The following is a 27,666-nucleotide window of genomic DNA, read 5'->3' as shown; positions in this document are numbered from 1 at the left end:
TTGCTATTAATATTGGACAGCATATTGATGAGTTTTAAATCCATGAGTACTTTGGCTTTCTTATATTTTTAAATAAACATTTTATTTTAAAACAGTTTTAGATTTACAGAATTATTGCCAAACTAGTTCAGAGAGTTCCAGTATACCCTACACCCAGTTTCTTCTATTATTAAGATCTTAGGCTAAGTAGTCACAACTGATGCACCAATATTAACACAAGACTATTAACCAAAGCCCGTATTGTATTCAGATTTCCTTAGTTTTTCCCATTTTCTTTTGCAAGATCTCAACAAGGATATCACACTACATTTAGTAGTCATGTCTTCTTAGGCTGCTGTTGGTTGTGACAGTTTTGCTTTCCAGGCTGTTTTGTTGATTTGTTTCAAAATTCATATTGATATAGCTCCAGAAACCCATTGTGTAAGTCTACAGGAAGATTAAAAGCTTAATTAATTCTGTAGCTTAATGGAAGTTTGGAATCATAAGCAAAAATGAGAGGAGGGGTAAAAAACAGTCACAAAAAATAAGTCAATATTTTAAAAAGAATAACATTTAAAGTCTAGGATGCTAATATTCTTGTTGAAATTGTTTTACTTACTATTCACAAAATTTTACTAATAAACTATTGCTGCATTTAACATGCACCTAATTAAATATCTTAAAAACTACAAGTCACGTTTGTTCCAAGTTCTGTCATAACTTTAAATTTAATTATCCGAAAATTATCAATCATTGTATTAGTCAATACTTGAAATTGCATGCATATCACTATAATTATTAATGCCATCCTATTTACTGGCTCATTTACTCTGGCTATGCACAATTATGTGTGACATTTAAAAAAGAACATTGTTTTCATCATGATAGAATCGTTTTTCTGAAGATCAACAAAAGATTCATTCCTTATAATTCTGTTACTTATTGTTCTTCTGACTAAATTCATAAACTGAGAGGAACCAGATGGTAATAGAAAATATACCAGTGGTGGTCTATTTAACTGGTATCTTAAATTGTTTTTCTTTCTACCCCAGAAGACTCTATGTTTTATTTATTTTACTCTGGGAAGGCAAGAAAACATAATTTCTTACATTTTATGATACTTTTACATTCATTTCTCACTTAAATCTCACAAGTATTCTGTAATATAGGTAAGGTAACTGTAAACTAAACACAATCAGGGTTCCCGACCTTTGAATACATGTGAAGACAAATAAATATTAATACGCATATTTTACTGGCTCATTTAACTGCATTTGCAAAATTCAGGCCCTCCATTTCTTTTCCCACAAAGTTTATCCTTTTCTTTTACTGTGTACTCCTTGAGGAAGTCAAATCTTAGAAAGCCACTGGGGGGAGAATGCAATGTTGATTCTCGTATATTAAATACACTTATTACTTGTTTGACTGTTAGAATTTATACATTCTGTTTGTTTTTCCCTTTGAGTCATTCGCTCTTGTATTTAAAAAGCCAAAAAACCAAACCCATTGCTGTTGAGTTGATTCTGACTCACAGTGACTATATAGGACAAAATACAACTCTCCTGTAGGGTTTCCAAGGCTGTACATCTTTACAGAAGCAGACTTCCACATCCTTCTCCGAACGAGTGCTTGGTGAATTCAAACTACTGCCCTTTCAGCTAGCAGCCGAGTGCTTAACTACTGTGTCACCAGGGCTCCTATTTCTTTTATTTAAGCATATTCATATATGCATACTGTGTGCCTGCCTCTGTCCTATATGTGATCATTTTAGTGTTGAATGATAAATTGATTTATTGACTTTATGAAGTTTACATCCTTGTGGAAATAGATGAGGAATATTCAGATAAATTAGAAATAGATAAGGTAACTTCAAAAAGTGAAAGGTGCTCTGAAGAAAATAAAATATGGTTACCTTGGGAGAGAGTAACATGTTTGTTACTAAAGCAACATGAGAGTGGAGACTGAGTGATGAGAGGGAGCGAACCATGCCAAGAGCCAGAGGAATAGAGTTACATTCAAAAGGAAGTCAGCTTAAAATTCCAGAGGAGGCAAGAAGCTTTGTGAAATTGAGGAACACTTGGAAAGAAATATGTGGCTGAAACATAGCAATGAATGCATGAGTTTCTCCTGAAGAGGTTTGATGAGGCACTGAAAGGACCAGATTGTCCCCATTTTCAGAAGACAGAAGCAATAAAAATTCCTAAATAAAAGAACCCCACACAAATGTGGTCATATCATTTAGTCTACACTTCAATCATGCTCAGACTTTAGCTCTTCCCACCTTGGTTTTTTTTCCACCATAGCATATGCTTTCAAGGCCTTTGCTTTGTTATTCCCTCCACTTTTTTCTTCTGAAAGAAAATCGCTATTAATCTTCAAGACAAGGTAACGTGCTTCCTTCTCTGGGGAAATACTCCTGATGTCTTCAGGCTATGAGCTCCCGCAGAACTCACGGTAACACCCTTGTTAATACCCCTTTTATAGCCCTTATTACACTGTAATGTGCTCCCAGATTATGAGTTTGCCAATGAAAAGGCCTTGTCTCATTTATTTTTGCATTCTTTCCCTTCCCACCATAACTCTCTTGAAGAATTGAATTGTTCAAAAAATACTTATCGGTTGAATAAATAAATGAATAAATTAACAAACAAAGTAATTGTAAAGAAAAGACTTGGGAGGAAATGCTAATATTTGGTGTTATTCAGGGATTAAGACAAGTTGACAAAAGGAACCCCAGCATTGCACAAAAGAATTTTATGGCTCTTATATTTTATATTTAGACAAATTGGCACCAATGCAGTAATAATAAACACATACTGGTTGTGTGTTTATTGGGCTTTTGGAGAAAGACATAAAAAGCTGCTAATGACTTTGCTACACTTTGAACTGGCCACAAAGTAGGGATCTTGCTGACTTATGTCCAAATATTTAAATCAATTATTGCTCATATTCCTCTGTGTGAAAAATAAAGGAGGAATACTTTGGCTACTTTTAACTTGCTTCCCTTTTAATTCTGAGGCAAACGTGAAAGTATAGATTCTAAGACAGGTAGATTCTAAGCAGTTTTTTGACTGGAGTTTTCGATTTTTCCAGGTTGCCATCTCTTACATGGTTGTGGAACAGACATCAGGATGTTTGGTCCATCCTTGACATTTTGGTGACAACATTACCATCAACTGCTAAACGTAAATTAAATCTGAAGAGGTTAGGAAGAAATTCTGTAAGGGAATAAACACAGTTTCCACTGTGTTAAAAGACATGGAAGAAACATAAGCGAAACTGGTCAGGTATATATTTTGAATTTCTCTTGGTTATACCCAGAAATTGAAGACATTGATTGTCGATGTGCTGGGAAGGAGAAAATTTATTTTAACAGACAAGGAATTTATTTTAAGTCATTTTATGCTTTTAAACAAAGGTGGATTTTTTGAAAAAACAAACTATATGCTCAAATAACTGACTGCAACTTTAGCAGCAAAGTATATGTGAAATTTTCAAATAACTATGACTGCAATATTAGCTATCCATCAAACTATATTTAGCTCTACAATATAAAATATTAACATGGAAATACCTAACGTAGTGAAATGGTAATATTTCTTGCAAGTTGATGCTGGCAACTATTAATATATATCCAAAAGCCTTAGGCCCTATACAAGCAAGAGTTTAAAGGGCTGAAACAGCTGAATAATAAATGGGGAATATTCCACTGCCTGCCTGTTGCCATTTTTCAAACAGAGAATCTCAGAAAATGTGAACAAGCTATTCTCAAGTGTCATAAATGGACTCACTTCCGACAGTAAATATAGGTAAGTGTCGCAGATGTTTTAGAGTGGCACTGAGAACACCACATTTGTGTTTGACATTGGTTCACAGACCCCTTCATAGGACCCAGGGCCACTGTGAAACATGGTAACGGAGACCATTAACCCTTCTGTATTGAAACTCCACATGTTACGACTTTGCATGTTAGCTGTTCCAATGGGGTTTTTGTGTGACTTGGATATTTTTGTCATTGGTTATTCTACATCCACTGTCCTGCTTACTAATTCATTAGATCTCACTTAGTACATATTTTTCTGACCAAAATTAGTGAAATCTTTTAACTTTATTATTTTCTCTCTTTTAGCTTTTTTATCAACCCTGGTAGCATCGTGCTTAAGTGCTATGGCTGCTAACCAAAAGTTGGATAGTTTGAATCCACTAGGTGTTGCTTGGGAAACCCTGGTGGCTTAGTGGTTAAGGGCTATGGCTGCTAGCCAAAGGGTCGGCAGTTCGAATCCACCAGGCACTCCTTGGAAACTCCAGGGGGCAGTTCTACTCTGTCCTATAGGGTCGCTATGAGTTGGAATCGACTTGATGGCACTAGGTTTAGGCGCTCCTTGGACACTCTACAGGCAGTTCTACTCTGTCCTATAAGGTCACTATGAGTCAAAATCGACTCAGTGGCAACAGTTTGGCTTTTCTTGGTTTTAAGAAATGCACCTATTGAAGGTATTTGTGAGTATAGAATTTTAAAGAGGATGAAAAATATCCATTTATAATCCCACTAAGCAGATACAATAACCATACACATTTGGAAATGTCTAAACACAATATTTAATGGACACATAGTATTCTCGTGTGTAGTTGAATCATGATACTTTAGTTTTCCTATTTGTTTTGTTCCCAAATTTGTAATAAGTAAAACCACAATGTCCACTTTATGCCAAAAGTTTTGAGTGGTTTTTTCATAACAACTTCTAAGACGATCTGCTAAGATATGAGATATAAATGTAAGTTTTTTGATGTAAAATTTCCTTAGTTCCCACAGAAATTGTCCAAATTTATACTCTCTTACTGAATAATTGCTGGTGTCACAAATCTTAATAGGCTGAGTATCATCACATTTAATTGTTATTTATAGTAAGTAACTAAATGATATTTCATTATTTCAATTAGCCTTATTCCGATCAAAAATGAGATTGAATAATAAATTTTATCATGTGTTAATTATTCATTTGTATTTCTCCTTTTGTGAAAATTAATTTTCGTTTATCTGATAGATCTCAATGTTTTCATTATCAATTGTATGACTTGCTTTATTATCTGGAAAATCTTTTGCATAAATATTTGTTTACTTATACAGATGACGTGTAGTCTTTATCATTTTCTTAAAGATTTTTATAAACTCAATGAGAAAATAAAAAATATTTGTGCAACCCTTATATGTTCTTTTTTTTTTTTGTAGGTAAATGGGCTCTATCTGCAGATCAACATTTTTGTCATTACAGATATCTGTGGTAGCTTCTCAACTTGTCTGTAACATTTGAGATTTCAACCCTGGTGGCGCAGTGGTTAAGAGCTCATCTGCAAACCCAAAAGTCAGTAGTTCGAATCCACCAGCTGCTCTTTGGAAACTCTATGGGGCAGTTCTACTCTGTCCTACAGGGTTCCTATCAGTCAGAATCAACTCGACAGCAAGGGGATTTTTTAATCACAACTAATTTTTTCTAGAAAGTTCTTAATAATTCCCCAAGTTTTTTTGTTCCCATTTTCAAATTTGTTTTCACTTTAAGTAAATATCTCACACTTTTTGTCATTATTAGTCAGTTCTGACCCATGGCAACCCCAAGTGTGTCAGAGTAGTACTGCATTGCACAGGGTTTTCAAGGCTTTGACTTTTCGGAAGAAGATTGGAAGCCTTGCTTCCCAGGTGTCTCTGGGTGAGTTTGTTGTTGATTTTGTTTTTGCCATTGATTTGCGATTTAGGAGACATCATGTGTTTCAGAGTGGAATTGTTTGATGGGATTTTTTTAGCTATAATCTCCTAAAGCAGATAACCAGGCCTCTTCTCCCTGGTACCTCTGTGTGGGTTCAAACTGCCAACCTTTTGCTTAGCAGCCAAGTGCAAACCGTTTGTGCCACCCAGGTTGCTTTCTGGGTGAGTTTGAATGGCCAACCTTTCGGTCAATAGTCCAGTGCTTAACTATTTGTGCTACCCAATGATTCCTTATTTCACATTTAGATCATATCATGTTATAGTTTAAGTTGTCGTTTTTACATTTGCTTTCGAAATCATTTTCTTTTCATGTGTTGTCTCTTTTATGCATTCTAATCTTATCTGTTTTTGATCAAGAGAGTGAGGGTTTAGCTTAAGTAGTATCTTAACTACTTACAACTTTATACTGTTCTCTGATTTCAAGTTTTAAGGGAGTAGCTCTTTCATTTCTTTACTATCATCTGGAAATAAAGTAGGGTGGGCACAATAAACACTTAACATAAAACAACTAGTAGTAATGAAACCCATAGCTATTGCTACTTACGTATTATGATTCTGTGCATGTTGTATTTGGTTCTGGTGTATACAGATTTATGCTTCTTCGGTTTCCACAAAAGGAGTGTATGTTCGGTCAGCGCTTGTGGTATTTTGTTTATACAACCTCTTGGACACTTTTTACTTAGGAAATATTCACTAAATGATTTTCAATTATTTAATGATAAACAAGGAGTTTTATTTTTTAGAGTGTTAATAATAAATGGCCAAGAAGTAAAAATGAATATGAAGTGTGAGGCAATGGTTAAGAAAAAATAAATAAATTTAAAAACACTTTGAAACAATAACATCACTTATCTTTAGGTTGTAAATTGTAGAAGTGGATTGTAGAACAGTTCTAATTTAGCTCTCCTTTTATCTTGGATGACTATATGAACTAAAATAATAATAATAATAATAATAATAATAATAATAATAATAATAATAATAATAATGTCCTTAGTCCATTTTATCTCTGACTTTCCTCAATTAATAAATCAACAGAGGATCTGCTTATACAGTTTGGGGGTCTTGAACAAAATATTTATCTAGAAATCTCAATATTGTTTCACATTGAACCCTTTTCCACCTATGCATTAATGGAAGGACTGTAGCTGTTTTCCTGAAAACATTATGCTCAGCTACATAAAGTTTAGGAAAAACTTGTTCATTGGAAATTAATACCACATATATATATATATATATATGTATGTATATATATAGGCTTTCAAAATAAATGTGTAATAAGTTGGGTCGTATAAACCATGGGAAACAGAAAGAAGAAAAAGTTATTTCCAGTGTACTCTATTTTCTTTCCCATAACAGCATTCTTTAAATGAGATCCAATGAGGGAGATATTTTAGTATATAATATTAAAAAAAAATTGGCAGGTATATTTTAAGACAAAAATAGAGGTTTTTAAAATTGATTTATGAGTTGTTAGAGAAGTGTTGAAAACCTTGATTTTATGTTAGAAATTGATCAATTAGTGCAGTGCCAAACCATCCAGACGATTCTGACTTATAGCCACCGCATGTGTATCAGAGTAGCACTGAGCTCCATGGGGTTTTCAACGGCTGATTTTTCAGGAGTAGATCACCAGGCCTGTCTTCTGAGGCACCTCTTGACAAGCTTGAACCTCCAATCTTTCAGTTAGCAGCTAAGCATGTTAATCTTTTGTACCACTCAGGGACTCCTGGTACTGTCAAGTTTGGCAAATGATTCCTTTTTTTGGCATAAATATGGCTTAAGTCAGAAATATTTCTAAAAATACAATATTCATTTAATTCTTTTTATCCATGGATATGACAATGTCTACATATTAATATCGTAGCATGTGTCTTAAAGACTTTAACTATGTCTATAATTTATTTTTGATTTCATAAGCCTTATGAGAAAATCAGCTATTTTTACTTTGTACACATATATTTAGATGTTTGTATACTATATATGCATATGAGTATGAACACACAGACACAAAGAAACATACCCATTTAAAAAAAAAATTGTCATCTAGTCAATTCCAACTCACGGTGACCTTATAGGACAGAGTAGAACTGCCCCATAGGGCTTCCAAGGAGCAACTACTAGATTCAAACTGCTGACCTTTTGGTTAGCAGCTGAGCACTTAACTACCGTGCCAGCAAGAGCATATAGTCCTGCTGAAAAATGTAAACACCTGTTGTCTTGGTTATATGCTCGCAGAAGAAACACTATTTCCTTGCCATTAGCAGGGTTTGCAAGTTGGGCTTATTATGTGCAGATTGGCAGAGAAAACCCATCTATGTACAAGGAAAAGTTAATTGATGACTTGAAATAAAAAAAAAAATCTCTTGCAAAATATAATCAAAAATGTTTTAAAATCATCATATAGATGGGATTATTTTGTTTTCATCCAATGGCTACATGGACCAAGGCGTGTGGGTTTCTGCCTTATTCACTAGAGTGTCAGCAGTGCCTAGGGCAGTGTGCCTGATACGAGGAGAGAGAGAGTCAATAGATTCTGAATGGAAAAACAATTATGTACAGTGTGTATAAATTTATCTGTGTACATGGATACCAGTGCTTGAGAGCAAACTAGGCTTTTAGTGGCAACAAGAAGAAACACAGGATCACTGGTTATTTTAGACCGAATACCTTACTATTTACTTATAGGCATTTATGACTAATGAAAGGTGATTCACTTCAAAATGATTCAGAACTATAAACAAAGCTAACAATCAGATGGGCTTTTTCTCTGCTCTGGGGGAAATAGTTTCAGTTCCATCTTCATCAGTGGTGAGTACAGTGTATCTCAGTTATTCTTTGTCTTCTGTTTTTACCTCATCTGTCCCTTCTGGAGGCACCTGTCACACTGTATTTGGTCCACTCTGCATTCTGTTAATGCTTTGAGCTAGCTATAGGGTGTCTGCTTAGGAGCAACCAGAGGTACTCCCAGCTGGCACTAGTGACATGCAAGAAAGAATAAGCAAAACTGCCCATAGAGGTACTGGCTTCCAACAATTTTGCAGAAGTGTGAACATTTACAGTAGAAAATAAAGCACTGCATGCTGGGTCTGGCTCCAAGCCTTCCCTGAGAACCTTCCAGTTAGGCAATCTCTTTTATCCTGTGAGTTTAATGCTCTATCTGAAGGGGTTTGAGTTTCATATTAACAAACTGGCTTACTTATTTTTAACCAAACTGTTAACTACCTGCAGAGACTCTGGAAAAAACTACCAACACGTTTTAGTTTTTCTTTCAAGAGAAAATTACTCAAAGCTGTTAGCAATTGAGTAGTTTCCTTTGGGGAAAAGCATGGATTCCTCACTCACAGAGAGACTGAGCAGCCAGGTGGGCAGTTTACAGACGGGCACAACTTCAAGAAAAAAAAAAAAAAAAAAAGATTAAAAAGGATCTGAGCTTGTCCACAGCAACAGGGTTTATCAGGAACAGCTTGTTTCCATTAGGTTGTTTAAATTTCTAATTTGGTAGCCATCAAATAGCAGTATTGAGGTATGTTAACTGAGATGAGTTCTGTCAAACTCCACAGAGCATATAAAACCAAAAAAACCAAACCCATTGCTGTCGAGTGGATTCTGACTCATAGTGACCCTGTAGGACACAGTAGAACTGCCCCATAGGGTTTCCAAGGAGCGCCTGGTGGATATGAACTGCTGTCCTTTTGATTAGCAGCCATAGCTCTTAAACACTACGCCGTCAGAGCATATAAGTATGAATATTTTATCACGAAGAGTTCAGGACAAAGAAAAACAATCTGGTTGGTTTCATTTTGTCCACTGGTGTGGCAGTATTTATTTAAAACTAATTGTGGCCAAGAATTAGTTTCTCTTTTTTTTTAATAGAGATGTTTATTTACATTGTGCCTATGTAGTACTCTATTCACTCATCTAAATACCAAAAAGTTAAAAAGTTCTAAAATTATCAAATATTATATCCACGAATGGTAAATACAGAAGACTCATAACTTTAATAAAAACATGAAAACATGTCTGTTAGCCTCTTTTATTTCATATGAAGTTGTTAGAAACATCTGAGGTTTATCCATTTTTGATCATATGTAATGAAAAAAAAAAAAAAACCCAGTGCCGTCGAGTTGATTCCGACTCATAGTGACCCTATAAGACAGGGTAGAACTGCCCCATAGAGTTTCCAAGAGCACCTGGTGGATTCGAACTGCCGACCCTTTGGTTAGCAGCCGTAGCACTTAACCACTACGCCACCAGGGTTTCCAGTACGTAATGATGATGTTAAATATGATTTTGTTTTATTATACTGAGCACATTCATGTACATAACCACATTTTTCTCTTACTATATGATGCAATGGTTGTTTTAGTCTGCTATGGGAATCTTTATTCTGTTAATCAAGATCTATCTGGAATCCTTCCAGCCACCACCAGACTAGGAGAGAAGTTCTTCAAGCCGTGCAATTGTGCTTTCTGAGAGATACATAAGGCACATTTTGAAAACTGGGATTGTGAAAGGAACTAATTATGAATAACAAGTAAAAGGTGGTGGGAGTTTTGGCATTTGGGGAGAAAACTGACTGGATGATTTTAACAGCATTGATAATGATAATGACAATACGATTAAAAAAAAAAAATTGCTGTTGAGTGGACTCTGACTCGTAACAACCCCATAGGACAGAGTAGAACTGCCCCATAGAGTTTCCAAGGAGCACCTGGTAGATTCAAACTGCTGACTTTTTGGTTGGCAGCCATAGCACTTAACCACTACGCCACCACGGTTTCTGACGATACAATAGCAACATTTGTTTTCCTTCCTTAAGAATCCTACCATCTCTACATAAAATCATCCAAGCTCCATCACCTAGATTACTCAGAGAATAAAAGTGTTTATGTATTTCTAAAATGGGGCACGGAATAGATGACCCAAGTATCATAGGGGACGAACAAATTTAGTAGATTCTAGAACTCTGGATATACATATGGATAAAAAAAATATATATATATATATATGGATACAGATATAAAAATAGAGATATCTTTATACCTCTCTATCTCTGTATCTCTGTCTCTACATCTACGTACACACACATACTCTGTTGCCATCAAGTCCTTTCCAACTCATAGCTACTCTATAGGACAGAACAGAATTGCCCCATAAGGTTTCCAAAGTTGTATGTAATTGTTATGGAAGCAGACCGCCACATCTTTCTCCCCCAGTATATATATGTAAGTGTATATTTTTTTCTCATCACCAACATTTTTACGTATTTAATATTCATTTTAACAGGAGATAGTTATCTTGAATTTTTGCTAGGACATCACTTTAGCACCTCCTGTTGAATATGAACTGCAGGATCCCTAGACTTACATTAGAACATAATGTCTGTGAGCGTTTTACTGGTTGAATGCCTACTTTCTTCTACCCATTTAAAGCTATTTGTCTGTTTTGGACACTGCTGGCAGTGTCATTCTGTGGTACAACTCTGTTCTTAAATTTTCTGGAATTAACATGGGTTGCTTTGGATAGATTTTTTTTTTTTTTTATCCCTGTATTCTCCTTTCAATTTGTTCCTTTAGGAAATGGTTAGTGCTTTGCCAAGTTACTTTTCGATTCCTCTGGGGCTTGTTTCAAATCCTCTTTAGCTTTTTATTTAGATTTTTTTTAGTGAATAACATTATTCAGTGCTGTGGCCTGCAGTGTCATATGTATGCTGACGATACTCAGATATTCTTTCCAATTCCCGCAGACCTATGAAGCGGCTTGATGTTTTGCATAATTGTCTGTGTGATATTCAAGCATGGATGTCTTCAAATTTTCCTGAATTTAGTACAGATAAAATTGGGTTGCTACTGACTGATTGGTTCTCCAATATAAATGTTTAAAATGTAATCCATGCTGGTAACCTTAAAGCGGCAATTTTCTTTGCTTTAAAATCACACTTTTGACCTTCCTGCTGCTATAAAGTTGTCTCTGTGTGTGTGTGTGTGTGCACTTTATTAACCATACCATTTCCTTTCTGTACCCAAACTTGTCACATAAAAAATTTCCCAGTTCCAGAAGGGTTTCAGCCACAATTTACAAGCAGTGACCTCCATCTGCCATGTTTTAGTCCAATTCTACTAGATCACAAATCCTCCCACACCCAGCTCTTCAGCTCAGGAATTGATTCTTTTATGCATGAGAACTTTAAAATTACTGTTCATTTGTAAAGCTCAACTAAAAACTTATTTGTTTGATTTAGCCTTTTAAATATTTATTGTATCTTCCTTTATATTAAGTCTGCACAGAACCATGGGATACACGCATGAAGGACACTTCATAAATGTAAATTGGGGTGATTGATAGGCCATGCAAAGTACTTGCAGAAAGTACTGTTTTACAATGAGAAGGGATATTAATGAAACCATGGTGATTCTGAGACGCAAATAACTGTGTATGTAGCATAACCCACCCACCAGACAGCCAAAGCGTGTACAACATTTTGGATACTGCATTAAATAAATGAGGTAGAAAAAACTCCTATGAAATGGTCTCAATTCATTAGTCTGGTAAAGTTTAGGTATCACTTTAACTGAAAGGGTATTCTGGATGATAACTGGTACTCTCTCCATTTTAAAGAAATGGAGCTTTCCATTCCCATCTGATGCGGTGAGAAGTTGAATTAGTTGAATCTGCATTAAATGGAAAAATGCATTTAATTGATAGACTGTAATATAGAAACATCTGAACGTAATACATGCAGTACCAGATATGGTTATGAGATTCCTGAGTCTGGTCAAGCTTTCCTGTTAAGAGTTGAGGATGTAAATACATACATTGGGTAGAGATAGCTACCAGAATTGGAAAGAAGCAAGACCACGAATGGTTTGCAGAGCTCCTGTAAATATGCCTTTCCAAGCTAACCTACTGAAGTTACTGACTCATAGAATCAGTGATGCCTCTGCACTTCTGCTATCTAAGAAGATCCTGTCATCCTGGAATGCTACCATTTGAGTTAGGCTAAAAGACACACTGACATAGCAAGAACACAAAATCTGTTGTCAACACAGCAGAAAAAAAAATGTTTTTCTATCCATGAAGCAAAGACTCTTCAGCCTCAGCACAGTCACACCTTGGGTTCTATTCTTCATTTTCTTTGAGATAAACTAGTAAACATAAGCCTAGTATTTATTTACACAACAGGGACCATAGATGGGCACTGCCAAAGCAATCTTTATATCCCAGGTGCTAAAAGAATGCCATTTAGGAGCATCTACTTATACTTTGTACTAAGATTTCTCTAGCTGCATATTTCCTGTTGTGGCATATATCTACATGATCCTTCCTAGATCTGCCTTGTAAGAAATAATACATTTCTGGATGTTTTTCAATTTTATTCATCTTCTTTCTCTTTCTCCGATTTTGAAGATATCATCCTTGGGCCTTTTCCAGAGGTATCTGTAGATCATATAAAATGTCTGACATTCTTGTTATTTGATATGGCTATTGAATGAATGAATTAAAAACAAAGCATTTTTATATTGGTCAACCTCAGCAAACATTCCTCATGTGAACTAAGTTATGTATGCAATGGTTTGTGATGGCCTTACCTGGGAATTCCCTTGGAACAAGTGGTGAAATAACAACACAATAATAATAGCTTGTTGACTTCAAATACATTCAAATTATTTTATATTCTATAGCATTGTATATTGGGACAGTAAGATTTATTAATAAGCCTTTAAAAAAAAAAAGGGGAACTAAAATTAATAGGTGCTAAGTTGCTTGCCCAGATTCGTAGGTGGTAAGAAGTGGGAGACAACCTTCTGTTATTGTTTTTTTCCATCCCTATGCAACTTCTACAAAACTAACAGTCAAATCTGTAAATGCAGATTGTTGGGGAACCAATACCTTAATGGCAGAATACCCATAGTGCATCACTGATGCTTTGAGAAGATACAGGCTAGAGATGGGGTAAGGTTTCGCAGTAAGAAGATTCAGGGCACTCACGTAGGGTTATACCTGTTTCCATCATTGGTCAGTCCTCAAGAATCTGGAAATTCACATATATTTATGAGATTCTCATATTAACCACCATTTGTCTGTTGGTTTCTTGTCCTGTGGTGGCTTGTGTGTTGCTGTGATACTGGAAGCTATGCCACCAGTATTTCAAATACCAGCAGGGTCACTGTAGTATCCTTAAGGACACAAAGACTGCTAAAAAGGGGTAGGTACCTGGCCATTAAGCACTTCTCAGGGCCACTTCATTATGCATTCCCAGGATGTAACCAGAGACATAGAACTTCAAAGCTGCAAGCTGCTTAGAAAAGAACAGGTTGCTCTGGTGATAGGCAAAAAGACTTTCCAGAAGAGATAATTTAAGAATAGACCCCCGTAGTAGTAGCAAAGGGACTTCTCAGGGGCACAGCTGATGTAACTTTCATAGAGGATTAAAATAATGCTTTCCCTTAAAAAATTAGCTCAAAGTGGAATAGTTAAAACTAGCACCTAGGCTCCACCAAAACTAAAACCAAACCTATTGCTGTCAAGTCGATTCTGACTCATAATGACCCTACAGGACAGAGTAGAACTGCCCCATAGAGTTTCTAAAGAGCACCTGGTGGATTTGAACTGCCAATCTGTTGGTTAACAGCTGTAGCTCTTAACCACTACACCACCAGAGTTTCCTAGGCTCCACAACAGGTGGCATAAAATGAAGCCCCAGAGGCCATCCAGTTGAGATTGTCCTCGGATGGACAGCCTTCTAGCCAGTTGGTTACACAACCCCCCTGGCTGTAGGGTTCCCTGCTATCGCTACAGTTATGGTCTTTTTTTATAAGAGAGTTTTTTAATAAACTGCTCCAGCATTAACAATTGTGACTTTAGACTGATCTCTGGCATTCTGAACCCTGTGGATTCCATTGCTCATGGGAACACTCTGTACCTTCTGGACCCCCTGAACATGACAGTTACCCATGGTGGACTGATTTCAGCAGAGGTTCCAGAATAAGACAGACTAGGAAGAATGGCCTGGCAACCTACTTCCAAAAATTAGTTAATGAAAACCTTATGGATCACAACAGAATGTCATTCAATTTGCTTGCTTTAGACATGCCATCAAGAAGAATTGATCACTGGATTAGGACATCATGTATGGTGAAGTAGAGGGCCAATGAAGGAGACGGATTGGCACAATAGCCTCAACAATAGGCTCAAAGGTGCCAGCCATAGATTGTGAGCATGACATAGGGCTGGGTAATATGTCATTCTGTTGCACATAAAGTTACCATGAGTCAGAGTTAACTCAAAGGCAGCTATCATCATTATCAGCTTCTCCATCATCATCATTATAATCTTCTATTAAACAATTCAGTACTTAAATACCATCAGAATAAAGTGAATACTTGTGAATAGGGACTGTGGGTTTTTCAAGAACTGGTCCTTTCCACACTCATCACACCTTAATCTCTAGCCAGAGTGAACTCTATTTGCTTTTCCTATGTCCATATTATTATTTTCTTCTGAGCCTTTTTGCAGGTTTGCTCAGTCTGGATCACTCTCATTTCTCTTTTTTGCCCTTTCACTGGCTAACTTCTGTTCACCTGAGAAAACTACCTTAGGCATTGTATTATCCAGTGTGGCTACTCTGACTTGCTATAACTGGGTCAGGTGCCTTTCATAAAACCTTGTATTTGCAGTTTATCATAGTTGTCTCTTACTGGATTTTAAATCTTCCTAATGAGGAAGATTTGTGCCCTATTCACCAGTGTGAATTCTGCATATATTAGAGTGCCATGATACATAATAGTTTATCAATACATATTTTGTGGTAATTGAGTGTAAGATTCCAAATGAACCAATGAACCAATGCAAGCCACATAAATCCTTTGAACTCCCAGGGGTTTCATAACTTGATCTTATCTCCTGGGAAAGCTTTCTGTCCATTTAAGAAGTAAAGCCCATCATGGGGGCTATAGCTCTCTCCATGACAATTCTGGTTAGACCTGTAATTTAGGAGAGCTCAACAGTCTAAGATATAAAACAAGAGACTCCATTATTATCTTGTTATTTGCTCTGCCAGTCTATAGTTACCTACTTTACCGGCTTTCTGCAGGGTACTTGGAGTTCATCTGAATGTTTCTCTATCCTAGCCACCCTTTCTTAGAGCAAAACAGACAAATGAAATGATTTAAATGGGAAATAGAACAGCAGGGATACGAAAAGGAACAACTAACTTAAACATTCACTATATTACTCTCAGATTCCAAAAATATTTCTAAAACCTGATAATAAAACCAAATGGCATATGTATCCTTAAAAAAACAAAACAAAAAAGTCTGGGCAATGAAAAAATAAAAGAGACAAACAATAGACCCTCAAAAACAATACCATTTACACATGTCCATGGGGAGGCACTGTGGATGCTGGGAGGACAATGCATATGGATGAATAAGCATGAAACACCTACAATGAACCATATAAACAAATCTATTAGTGAGTGGGAGGAATAGAAAATCAAGACAAAGAGTTTTAAAGGAGTTTCAAAGCTTTGGAATGGCACCACAAACTGGCTAAGGCAGATTAAATTCATCTCCCAGAGTATTATAAAATGTTTTGAAATTGAAAGCCTTTAGGCTGGGCGCACTGACTCCTGGTCTCCACAGGACCCACCATTTCCTACTGTCTTACATCTGCCTAATTTACACATTTCTGTTTCCTGCCTGGCCTTTTGTGAAGGTAAAAGATCAGATATGAAAAGTTTTGGGAATTTAAGAAACAAATTGTGAGAAATAAACCAATAAAGAAAAGAAATAAAGGGCAAAAACGAAAGGCTTACCTCTCAGTTCATTCACTTACATGAACTCAAAATGGCGGTTTATGTTGGGCTACAAATGTCTCTGTCAGAGTTATGCGATGGGATAATTTACTTCATCCAAATTAAAGAATGCTTCAATATCATTTTAATGCACATAGAGCAAAACCAATTTCAAAGTACCTTTACGTGGCATTTCAACCTAGCAGATACCCAAACTTGCTGTCATAATACTGATCCATTAAGGGAGCATGACAATCAAAGTTGTTCATTCAGAAAATTACAATTTCAAGCAGGAAATGAATGAATTATTTTATTATCAGCAAAAGAAAATTTCATACAGGGAAACCAAGAATGCTGGGAAATAGACGAAGCAGTTGGGTCTTTTTATTTTATTTTTTTATTCTTATTATGAATAAAAATGAAGAGATTCTGATGCTTTTTTTTCTGATAAAAGATGACTTACTACAATAAAATTAGCTAATAAGATTTAAAAAAAAAAAAAAAAAAGAAGAAATCAAAACAAAAATTCCCTGGTAGAAAAATCATCAAACTTGGTCTATTTATATTAGAATAGTGAAAAGGGGAAAAAGTTACATGCCCATCCATATATTAGTGTGTATCCACCACTCAGGGCACTATTTGCATTTTTTTATTCAGTCAGACAGTTGGTGCATATTTAATACCCCACTTCCATTTTCATGCTTATGAACAAGCAGGCACTGCCAGCACACATGGGAGCAGGATGTCTTATGCATAGACAATGTTTACCCAAAGACGAAAGTTTTGATGAAAACTTGGAAAACAAATATTCATCTCATTGGAATACAATTTGTGCATTTTTCAGCAGTTTCATGAAAAACTGAAAATGATTTAAGAAGAATAAATGAGCAATTTCACACCACCCTAGTTTGCTTCCTCTAGTTTCCTGTCTTGTGCTGTTATGCATGGTAGAGAGTCTTATAAAAAAAAAAAAAATGCCTCATATTACTGACCTAGCTCTTTCAGAAAGTGGTTTTGTCATCTTTCAAGTCCTTAAAGAATAAGATGAAAGTGAAAACATGGACGTGTTTGCATTGAGGAAAATGAAAGCTGAAAGGCACAAAGAAGAATTGGGAGCACAGAGTATGTGGATACTGATAGACATGTACTATTTAACGAACATTTCAAGATCAAACTTCAATGAAAAGAAATAGTCTGCTTAAGTGGAAAAAGAAGGATATTAGAAAAGAATTCTTAGAAGAAATAGAGCAGATTTAGAGTTACTAGAACCTACGAAGAAGGCTTATAGCCTGTGGAATTCATAACTGAATTGGTAAAGGCATTACTTGATATAATATCTAACCTAATGTTGAAAAATGAAAATGCATTATGCCCTAATGAAATTTAAGGATATGTTCAAAATTCAATGGGAAAATAGATGTTAGCACAACCTGAAAGAATTCTTCTGTTTCAGAAGACTGTTTTTACATTAGAATTTCCCCCTTTTTTTCTAAGGAATGAGAGTAGTACAGTTTCCAGTGGGCTTGGAAATTAACTTTAGTTTCCTTTTGCAAACATCAAAGATGGTACCATTTATGAAAGAGAATTGCCATGAATGAAACACAACTTAAGCTCTGACCCGAAGGAAAGTGGTCCAACAAGAATTTTCACATACTCCAACATTTTAGCCCATCTTTCACTCTTTCTACTCAATGATATTTCATAGTATAATAATTTATTGGTACTCAGAATCTACATAAATATCCACATAAATAGAATCCCTCCCAAAGCAGTGTACAAATCAGATTGCACTGGTCCACGAATTAGAAAGAAAATCACCAATCTCCCTCCATAAGAAGAACAAAAGTGCTTGGATATCATCTCCAAGAAAGTCGCTTTCTCTCTCACTTTGCAAACTCCCCTCTAGAGGAAAACAAGATTTAAATTCAAACTTTTTTTTTTTTTTTGATAATATACCTAAAGCATTGTGTTTTAAAAAACTGTCTTAATTTTAGTCTACGACAGACTTTTACCAGTTAAGTTCAACCGCTGGCATGTGGTTTTATTCTGGTATGTTATATGAAAAATATAGATATGCTAGATTAAACACTGGTTGTGGGGATTATTTATTTTCTCAGTTTGATGATTTACACATGTTTATTATTACATGGGTGTACCATATGAATTATGGTAGGAATTTAGGATACTGGACTATTGCATCTGTAGTTTTAATAGCAAAAAACCAACCATTTGCTGCTAAGTCAATTCCAACTCATGGCGACACCACATGTTACAAAGTAGAGCTGTGCTCCACAGGGTTTTCAAGGCTGTGACCTTTCCAAAGCAGAACGAAACTTTTCTTTCTGGGTGGATTGGAAGTGCCAACTTTTCAGTTGAATGCTTAACCATCTGTGCCATCCAGGGAGAGCTGCGATTTATTGAGTTCTCACTGTGTTGAGTTCTACTCTAAGCTATTCATGATTATGAAATTAGTAATTCCCACAGTAAGGTCACAAGATGTGGTTATCTCAGTTTTTCAGATTTAAAGATGGATGTACAGAAAGGCTAAGTGACTTGGTGAAAGACACACAGCAAATAGTTGGAGACCTGAACAATGAACCCAAACCGTCTGCAACAGAACTCTTAACAACATTGCTTTGCTGCCCCTAGCACATTTATCTGTTCTTATTTGGGATTTGCTACAGTTCTATGAGTCAAATCAATTGTCTGAATCATTCAAATATATATTTTAAAGGACTTTAATCAATTTTGATAAGCCATGTTATGTATATGAATAAAAAGTGTAATAGACAATATTATAAAATATATTATTGGAACTTTCTCTGTTTCAACACCTACACTGTGCCATTTAAATTACTGTGTTATTATAAAACACTGGATGTGGTGAGAAGGGACAACTAGGCACTGTTATAAATGGTTCTGAATGCAGTGAGTACATCATATGGCACTTTATAAACCCTCAATTATGTAATGACCCTACATCAAACTCTTAAGTTTTATAGACACACACAAAAAAATTATTTCCTTTGGTTCCAAAACTTACAAGTCACTTGATGAAGGGGCCTGTATTTAACAATGGTGGTAACTGTCAAGAACCTCTTTAGATCACAACTTTATTCTCCAGCAAAGATCAATAGAAGTCACTTATTGTGCTTTTTGTGGGCAGAAATAGAAGAAAGATCAAGGATGGGCTTAAGCCAAAAGCACACACTATGTGTGCATTTGGGAGTCACTGGAACAAAGAATCTAGCAACCTGTAAAAGTTATTTAGATTCATTTGGAGTGTATTACTATCATTGGTGTTAGGTGCCGCCAATTCAGTTCTGACTCATAGTGACCCTATGTACAACAGAAAGAAACACTTCCCAGTCCTGCACCCTTCTCACAATCATTGCTATGTTTGAGCCCGTTGTTGCAGCCACTGTGTCAATCCATCTCATAGAGGGTCTTCTTCTTTTTCGCTGACCCTTTACTTTACCAAGCAAGATGTCTTTCTCCAGTGACTGTCCCCTCCTGATAATGTGCCCAAGATATGTGAGACAAAAAAGCCTTGCCATTCTTGCTTTTAAGAAGCACTCTGGCTGTACTTCTACCAAGACAGATCTGTTCATTCTTCTGGCAGTCCATGGTATATTCAATATTCTTCACCAACCCCATAATTCAAAGGCATGGATTCTTCTTCGGTCTTCCATATTTATTGTCCAGCTTTTGCATGCATATGAGGTGACTGAAAATACCATGGCTTGGGTCAAGCTCACCTTAGTCCTCAAAGTGACATCTTTGCTTTTTAACACTTCAAAGAGATCTTTTGCAGCAGATTTGCCCAATGTAACACGTCGTTTGATTTCTTGACTGCTGTTTTTATGGGTGTTGATTGTGGATCCAAGTAAATTAAATCCTTATAATTTCAGTCTTTTCTCCATTTATAATGATATTGCTTATATTGTAAAGATTCATATTTTCTTTATATTAAGGCATAACCCATACTGAAGGCTGTAGCCTTTGATCTTCGTCAGTAAGTGCTTCAAGTCCTCTTCACTTTGAGCAAGCAAAATTTTGTCACTTGCATACAGAAGTTTTTTAATAATTCTTCCTTCAATTCTGATGCTACGTTCTTCTTCATGTAGTCCAATTTTTTGGATTATTTGCTCAGCATACACATTTGAAGTGTGGAATGACAGAATGGGTCACTCCACAGGACTGGACTCTCTCTATAGACACTTTTTAATAGCTCTCTTTGATAAATATAAATTTGCACAGGATTTCTAAATATTTGAGTGATCTAAGTAACTTGTGTATGAAGCATCTGCTTATAGGTACTGGACGTGCTGCCTAAAATCCTGAGAAAGTAATGAAACTTGCTAATCAAAAATATTTAGATGTTTCAAAGAGGCTGGGGGGAAACTGTCTTTTAAAATGCTATAAACAGTGATAGTTGAGAAGTGGAATTTATTTGGTGTAGGAGATATTGTCCTTGCTTTCTATATGCATATAACGATCCTTTCCATTGCTTGCTCTCAGACAGGTTCAAGGTGCTTAATCAAAGTTTTATAGTTCATCTTTTAGAAAATGAGATAATTGAAATCCGTAGGACACGTAATCATAGTACAGTCACGCAGTAGGTACTCAAACACATAGGGCTAATACATACTGGCCACCCAAATGTTTATGATGAATGAAATATATGTTGTTGTTAGTTGCTGTTAAGTCAATCCTGACTCATGGTGACCCCCTGTGTACAGAAATTCCCCATAGGAATTTCAAGGCTGTGAACTTTAGGGAACAGATCACCAGGCCTGTCTCCCAGTGTTCCTCTGGGTGAATTCGAACCAATGGCCTATTGGCTAGTAGTAATGCACATAACACTTTGTGCTACCCAGGGACTCCCAATGAAATACAGTGAAATCTGTGAAAGCCAGAACTCAATAGGACTGCCTTGGTTTTCCGGGTTTCACCAGTTTTCCGTCTTTGACAGGGTGCAGTATTACCACTTTTCTATCGCTCTCTGTTAGCGGAAAATATTTGAGTTTTCCCTGTCTGATAGGTTTCTGTTGTACTCAGTTTCCGGCTTTCTCAAGTGTTATTGTATATGACCACATATATTTATATGAAAGGAAAATTGATAATATAATAGGGCATGATTATAGCAAAACATAACAGAGGAGCTCTGATGGGGAATGGTTATGTGCTCAGTTTTAACCAAAAGATTGGCAGTTCAAACCCACCAGCATCTCTGCAGAAAAAAGACCTGGTGATCTGTTCCCATAAAGATTACAGCCTAGGAAACACTATGGGGCAGTTCTACTCTGTCATATAGGGTCACAATGAGTTGAAATTGACTCAACATCACACAACAATAATATGATATAATGTAATATAATTAGTATAAATATAGTATTTATCAATCCTTGCTATTTTTAAGACAAAAGAGTAGACTTTTGCAAATATTCTATCTGAATATCTGCACAGTCCTGCAAGGTAGCTGTTGTGGTTCCAATTCTGTGAGTAAGAAAATTCAGGATCATATTTTCCATGTTTATTAAAAGTTTTCCTTCCTACTGTTTGCCTTGTTAGGGTCAGAGCTTATTTGTCTCTTGCATTGGCCTTGTTTGTTATTATCCCTCACTTTTTAAAGACGCATTTTTGTACATATCTATATTTTACACATACATGAAAGAATAGCCTTTATATTGGGATATTATCTTCATGATAATATATGCCCTCTAAAAACTGCTAAGGAACATTTTAAAACAAACTGGCAGGAAGAAAAGTGTCAGATAATTTAGCTTGCTACCTATTGGAGACTACATAGCTCAAAGACACAAGAGTGGCAGGCAACTAATTAAAGTAGAAAACAGCTAATAGAAGACTTTCAAACAGTTAATACACCAAAGAGAAGGCATGACACCATAAAATAGACAGAGCATAAACAGCTATTTGCAGTAGATTTCATATGAAGTAAAAATGAAACACAAGGAGACCCATCAGGGAGCCACATTGCAGAGACAGTTGAGCCCTGGAATGGAGTGCTTTGTTGCCACGAAGCTCAGTGGGAGTTCATGGAGAAGCAGCTGCCCCCTGAAGACAGAAATACAAAAACAATGGGCTGGACATTTGCTGACAACAGACAGACAACAGATCATTGTAAGGATAGTACCATTGGGCCAAATGAATGACTCTGAAGTCATCTGTGATCCCTTTTGCTATGCCCTCTAAGTGGCCTTCCTGTAATTGTTTAATTAAACAATGAAAATTGAGAACACTGTAAAGAAATCAAATGTGTCTCAACGCTTCATAGAAGAGAGGTTGTGATGTGTTTTCATAATTACTCTTGTTGGAGTCAGGGGGAAAAAAAGTGAATTGCCTCCTTCAGGTAACTATAAAGCTCAGATACCTTCAAAAATAACCCTGTGATTTCCAGCTACCAAGCCAAGTGTTACCAAGGGCTGCTATTAGACAACTAGTGTGGCTTATTTTTCTGAGTGTCATTGAAGATAAAGAACGGTGCAGCTATGGGGGTAAATGGTTAAATGATCAAGTAGGTATTAACCTATGATATCCTTACTGATTTTCTGCATATTCTGACAACTCCTGAGCTCAGCTCCAATTTTATATTTGTCAGTGTTTTCAGAGAACGTAATATGCAGTGATTCAGAAAAGAGAAGTAAATCTTGTAAGTAAGACTTTGGAACAAGGGGGATTTTTATCCCGGAGATATTTTGCTTGCTGTAGTAGTAAACTGAATTAAAGGAAAAAAAAAAAAAAAGCCCTGTTCCAAGGCAAAGTATGTGCTATGTAAAAAAAACAACCACACACACACACACACAAAACCTGTTGCCATCGAGTTGATGGCAACTCATAGCAACCCTAAAGTACAAAGTAGAACTGCCCCATACATATGCCATATGAGGCACTAGAAATACGTTAGGAGTCCCTGGGTGTCCCAAACTCAACTGCTAGCTGAAAGGTTAATGGTTTGAACCCACCCAGAGGCACCTCTGAAGACAAGCCTGGCGATCTGCTTCTGAAATGTTACAGCCTTGAAAACTCTGGAACAGTTGTACTCTGCACACATGGGGTCACCATGAGTCGGAATTAACACCATGGCAACTAACAAGGACAACAATAAATATCTTAGAACCTGTTGGGAAGATTAATCTCAAGACATACAGAAACACTTTTGTGGTAGGCTAAATAAGAACAGCCAAAAGATACCCAGGTTCTAATTCCTGGATCCTGTGAATGTTACCTTATACGGCAAAAGAGGTTTCGCTGATGTGCTTAAATTAAGGATATTGAGATCATCCTGGATTTTTAGGGTGGGCCCTAAATGCAATCACAAAAGTCCTCATAGAAAAGAGACAGAGTGAGGTTCTATTACAGAAGAGAGAACGTGATGTGACTGCCTAAGCCGAGGGAGAGATTTGAAAACGGTACACCGTGGGCTTTGAAGATAGAGGATGCAGACCCCCAGCCAAGGGATATATGCAGTTCTAGAAGCTTGAAAAGGCAAGGAAGCAGACTTTTCCTTGCGGCCTCCAGCAGGAGTGTGGCCCTGCCAACACCTCAGTTTCTGCGAGTAGAACAGATTTCAGACTTCTGGCTTCCAGAACTTAAAGGAAATTAGTGTTGCTTTAAGCCATCGAGTTCGTGGAAACAGCAGTCATAGGGAATTAATACCACACACGTATATATTTTCAAGATAATTGGAAACGGACTCAGAAGGAGAGTGCCCCAAATCAAGCAATCTGTAACAATAATTCTCAAACATTAGTGTATATAAGAATCACTTGGCAAGTTTGTAGGAATGCAGGTTCCTGGCCCTCCCTTCAGTGGTTCTAATACAATCCAACTTCAGGGGACCTAGGAACCTGCATTTTAAAAATCCCTGGCGGATAGTATTCAGGCCACACATTGAAATACACTGATGCAGGGACAGGCCTTGTGGTGGCTTCAGATTATTTGTTTTAGTGGTTAAACTGTATACTTTGTCAGTTAACATTTTGATTATAAGAAAGGGTCTCTTCATCTTTTCTTTCCTTCTTTCCCTCTCTTCTTCTCTCTTTCCTTCTCTAAGTTCTTCCTCCTTAAAATCTAGTAAAATCAAATAATAGATTTGTAAACTTGGGGATGCATGGCAAACAGCAACCTTTTCCATATTGCTAGTAATCTGTTTAAGGTTAATAGACTTACAGAATATGTGTGTTCAGCCATACTTTACTGTATTTATTACTTTATTTTATTTATTATTTATTACTTTATTATAAGACTGCAAACATTTTGTCCCCCGCGTTTGAAAAGAAAAATTTTGAGAAAAGCACACATTTAAGCTACGTAGAATGCTACTGAACAACGACCAGTGTTTTGATTTATTTGTGTCTCTGTTTGAATCTCTGCTTTACACTGATGTCTGTATTTTATTGGTTCCAAGAGGCACATGTACTCACATTGCAATATTTCTGAAATAGGAATATCTCTTAAGATGATGTCTTCTAATTGATCTTTTTTTCTCCCCTTGGTGATTTTTTTTTTTTTTTTTAGGTGATACGTAAAATAATGGCATGCCTTACAATTTAAGACTAATTTAGTTTGATGAAACGGAGAACTTATGCAACCTTACTTTAAGGCCTCAGTTTTTTCATCTGTAAACTGGAAACAGTAAAATTAAACCAGTTTCATAAAATTAATGAAGCATCAATTAGACACCTACGTAACAAAGTACTTTTAATAGGTAGAGACCATGGGTGGTGCAAAAGGTTGACGCACTTAGCTGCTAACCAAAAGTTTGGATGTTTAAGCCCACCCAGAAGTACCTCAAAAGGCAGATCTGGTGATCTACTTTGGAATAATCACCCACTGAAACACTGCTATGTACAGTTCTGCTCTGACATATAGAGGTGGATGGAAAATGTCTGTGCCTTTCTCTTCCCTCTGTCTCTAGGCTTTAAAGGAAAAAGCACATAAACTGATACATGCGTTCACTCATACTCACCTACTTTACTAGGTAGTAGGTATTCTCAACTTTCAGAAAATGCTGAGAAAGTAAGTTTTCAGTAAGCCTTTGGATGGAACTTCAGGGCTTTCCACTATGTTTCCCTTGGGATAAAGATATTTCTGCATGAACCCCTAGGAAGCCAGGCTCAGTGCACGGTTAGCCTGAGTTCTAGAAACGCTGTTATGTACAATCCTGTCTTTATACATTTCTTTTCTCCTCCTACGTATTCTATCAGGAAGGAAGGAAAGCTCCATAATAGTTCCCTTGGACGCTCTTAACAGTTCATGGAACAATAAAGACTTCCTTGGGCAGTGACTTTCTATGTGGTGAGAATTCACTTCCTTAAATAAAAATTGCAATAAAGTATTTTACTGAATGAACTAGATTCTATATTAAGTTTAGTTTTAAATGATAAGACAACTTGACAAACTAATTCATTTAATTTATGAAGTCAGAGAAATAAATCAATTTAATTCCATGACTGAATTTATAAAGCAGCAGAGGTTAAATGTTATTCCTATATACAGGAAGGAAAACCAAGGAATCATGGACAATTCCAATTTTGGAGATGGAAGATAATTCACGTGATTGTTTCATCCATGCCTAATTACAAACAAATCTGTATGGTATGCTTTATAATACGTTGTTGTTAGGTGCTGTCGAGTCAGTTCTAACTCACAGCTACCCTATGTACAACAGAACGAAACACCACCCACTCCTGCGCCATCCGCACAATCCTTGTTGCATTTGAGCCCATTGTTGCAGCTACTGTGTCAATGCATCTCCCTGAGGGTGTTCCTCTTTTTCAATGACACTCTACTTTACCAATCATGATGTCCTTCTCCAAGGCCGGATCCCTCCTGATAACATGTCCATCCAAAGTATGTAAGACATAGTCTCGCCATCCTTGGTTCAAAGGAGCATTCTGGCTGTGCTTCTTCCAGGACAGATTTGTTTGTTCTTTTGGAAGTCCTTGATATATTCAATATTCTTCACCAATACCATAATTCAAGGGTGTCAATTCTTCTTCAGTCTTACTTATTCACTGTCCAGATTTCTCATGCATATGAAACAATCGAAAGCACCATGGCTTGAGTCAGGCACACCTAAGTCATCAAGATGACATCTTGGCTTTTTAACACTTTACAGAGGTCTTTCGCAGCAGATTTACCCAACACGATGTGTCATTTGATTTTTTTGACTGCTACTTCCATGGGTGTTGATTGTGGATCCAAGTAAAATGAAATCCTTAACTACTTAAATCATTTCTCTGTTTATCATGATGTTGCTTATTGGTCTAGTGGTGAGGATTTTACAAACAAATCTGTGTGGTATACTTTATGATATATTCATTGTAAATACTTTCCTTGTAATAATTAATAATCTAATTTACTAATTAGAAATTGAAATATTATTTTCTTCAATGAAGTTTTTAGTAAAAATTGGATTGGCAGTGATTTGCAAATCTTAATATTAAAATAGTATTCAGTTTGCCTGTTCCTCCAAAAGTTAAGCATAGAATTATCATATGATCCAGTAATTTCATTCCTGTATACATACCCAATAAAATTTGAAGCAGGAATACAAACAGATACTTATATACCAATGTTCATAATAGCCAAAAAGTGGAAACCACTCATGTGCCCATCAACAGATGGACAATGAAATATTACTCAACCATAAAAGGAAATGAAGTCCTGCTACATGCTACAACTTGAAAGAACCTTGAAAACGTTGTACTGAGAGAATTAAGTCAGTCATGAACAGACAAATATTGTATGATCCCACTTATACGAAACATCTACAACAGGCAAATGCATAGAGACTAAAGTTTATTAGTGGTTACCAGGAGTGGGAGGGGGAGAGTAAGGGGAAATTATTACTTAAATGGGCACTGAGTTTCTGTTAAAGGTGATGAAAAAATTTGCGTAAGGATAAGAGTGATGGTTGAAGAACATGATGAACGTAAGTTAACGTTACTGAATTGTACATGCAAAAAATGTGGAAATGGCAAATGTTTTGTTACATATATATTTACCACGATATAAAAAAGCAGACATATTATTCCAATTCCAAAAAAAAAAATTTATTACCCTTTTTATGAGGTTGTTCAGAATTAAAAAAAAAATCAAA

Source organism: Elephas maximus, chromosome 14, assembly GCF_024166365.1.
Source record: "Elephas maximus indicus isolate mEleMax1 chromosome 14, mEleMax1 primary haplotype, whole genome shotgun sequence".
Lineage (NCBI taxonomy): Eukaryota > Metazoa > Chordata > Mammalia > Proboscidea > Elephantidae > Elephas > Elephas maximus.
The sequence above is the reverse complement of the archived record's forward strand: the minus strand, read 5'-3'. Positions refer to the sequence as shown.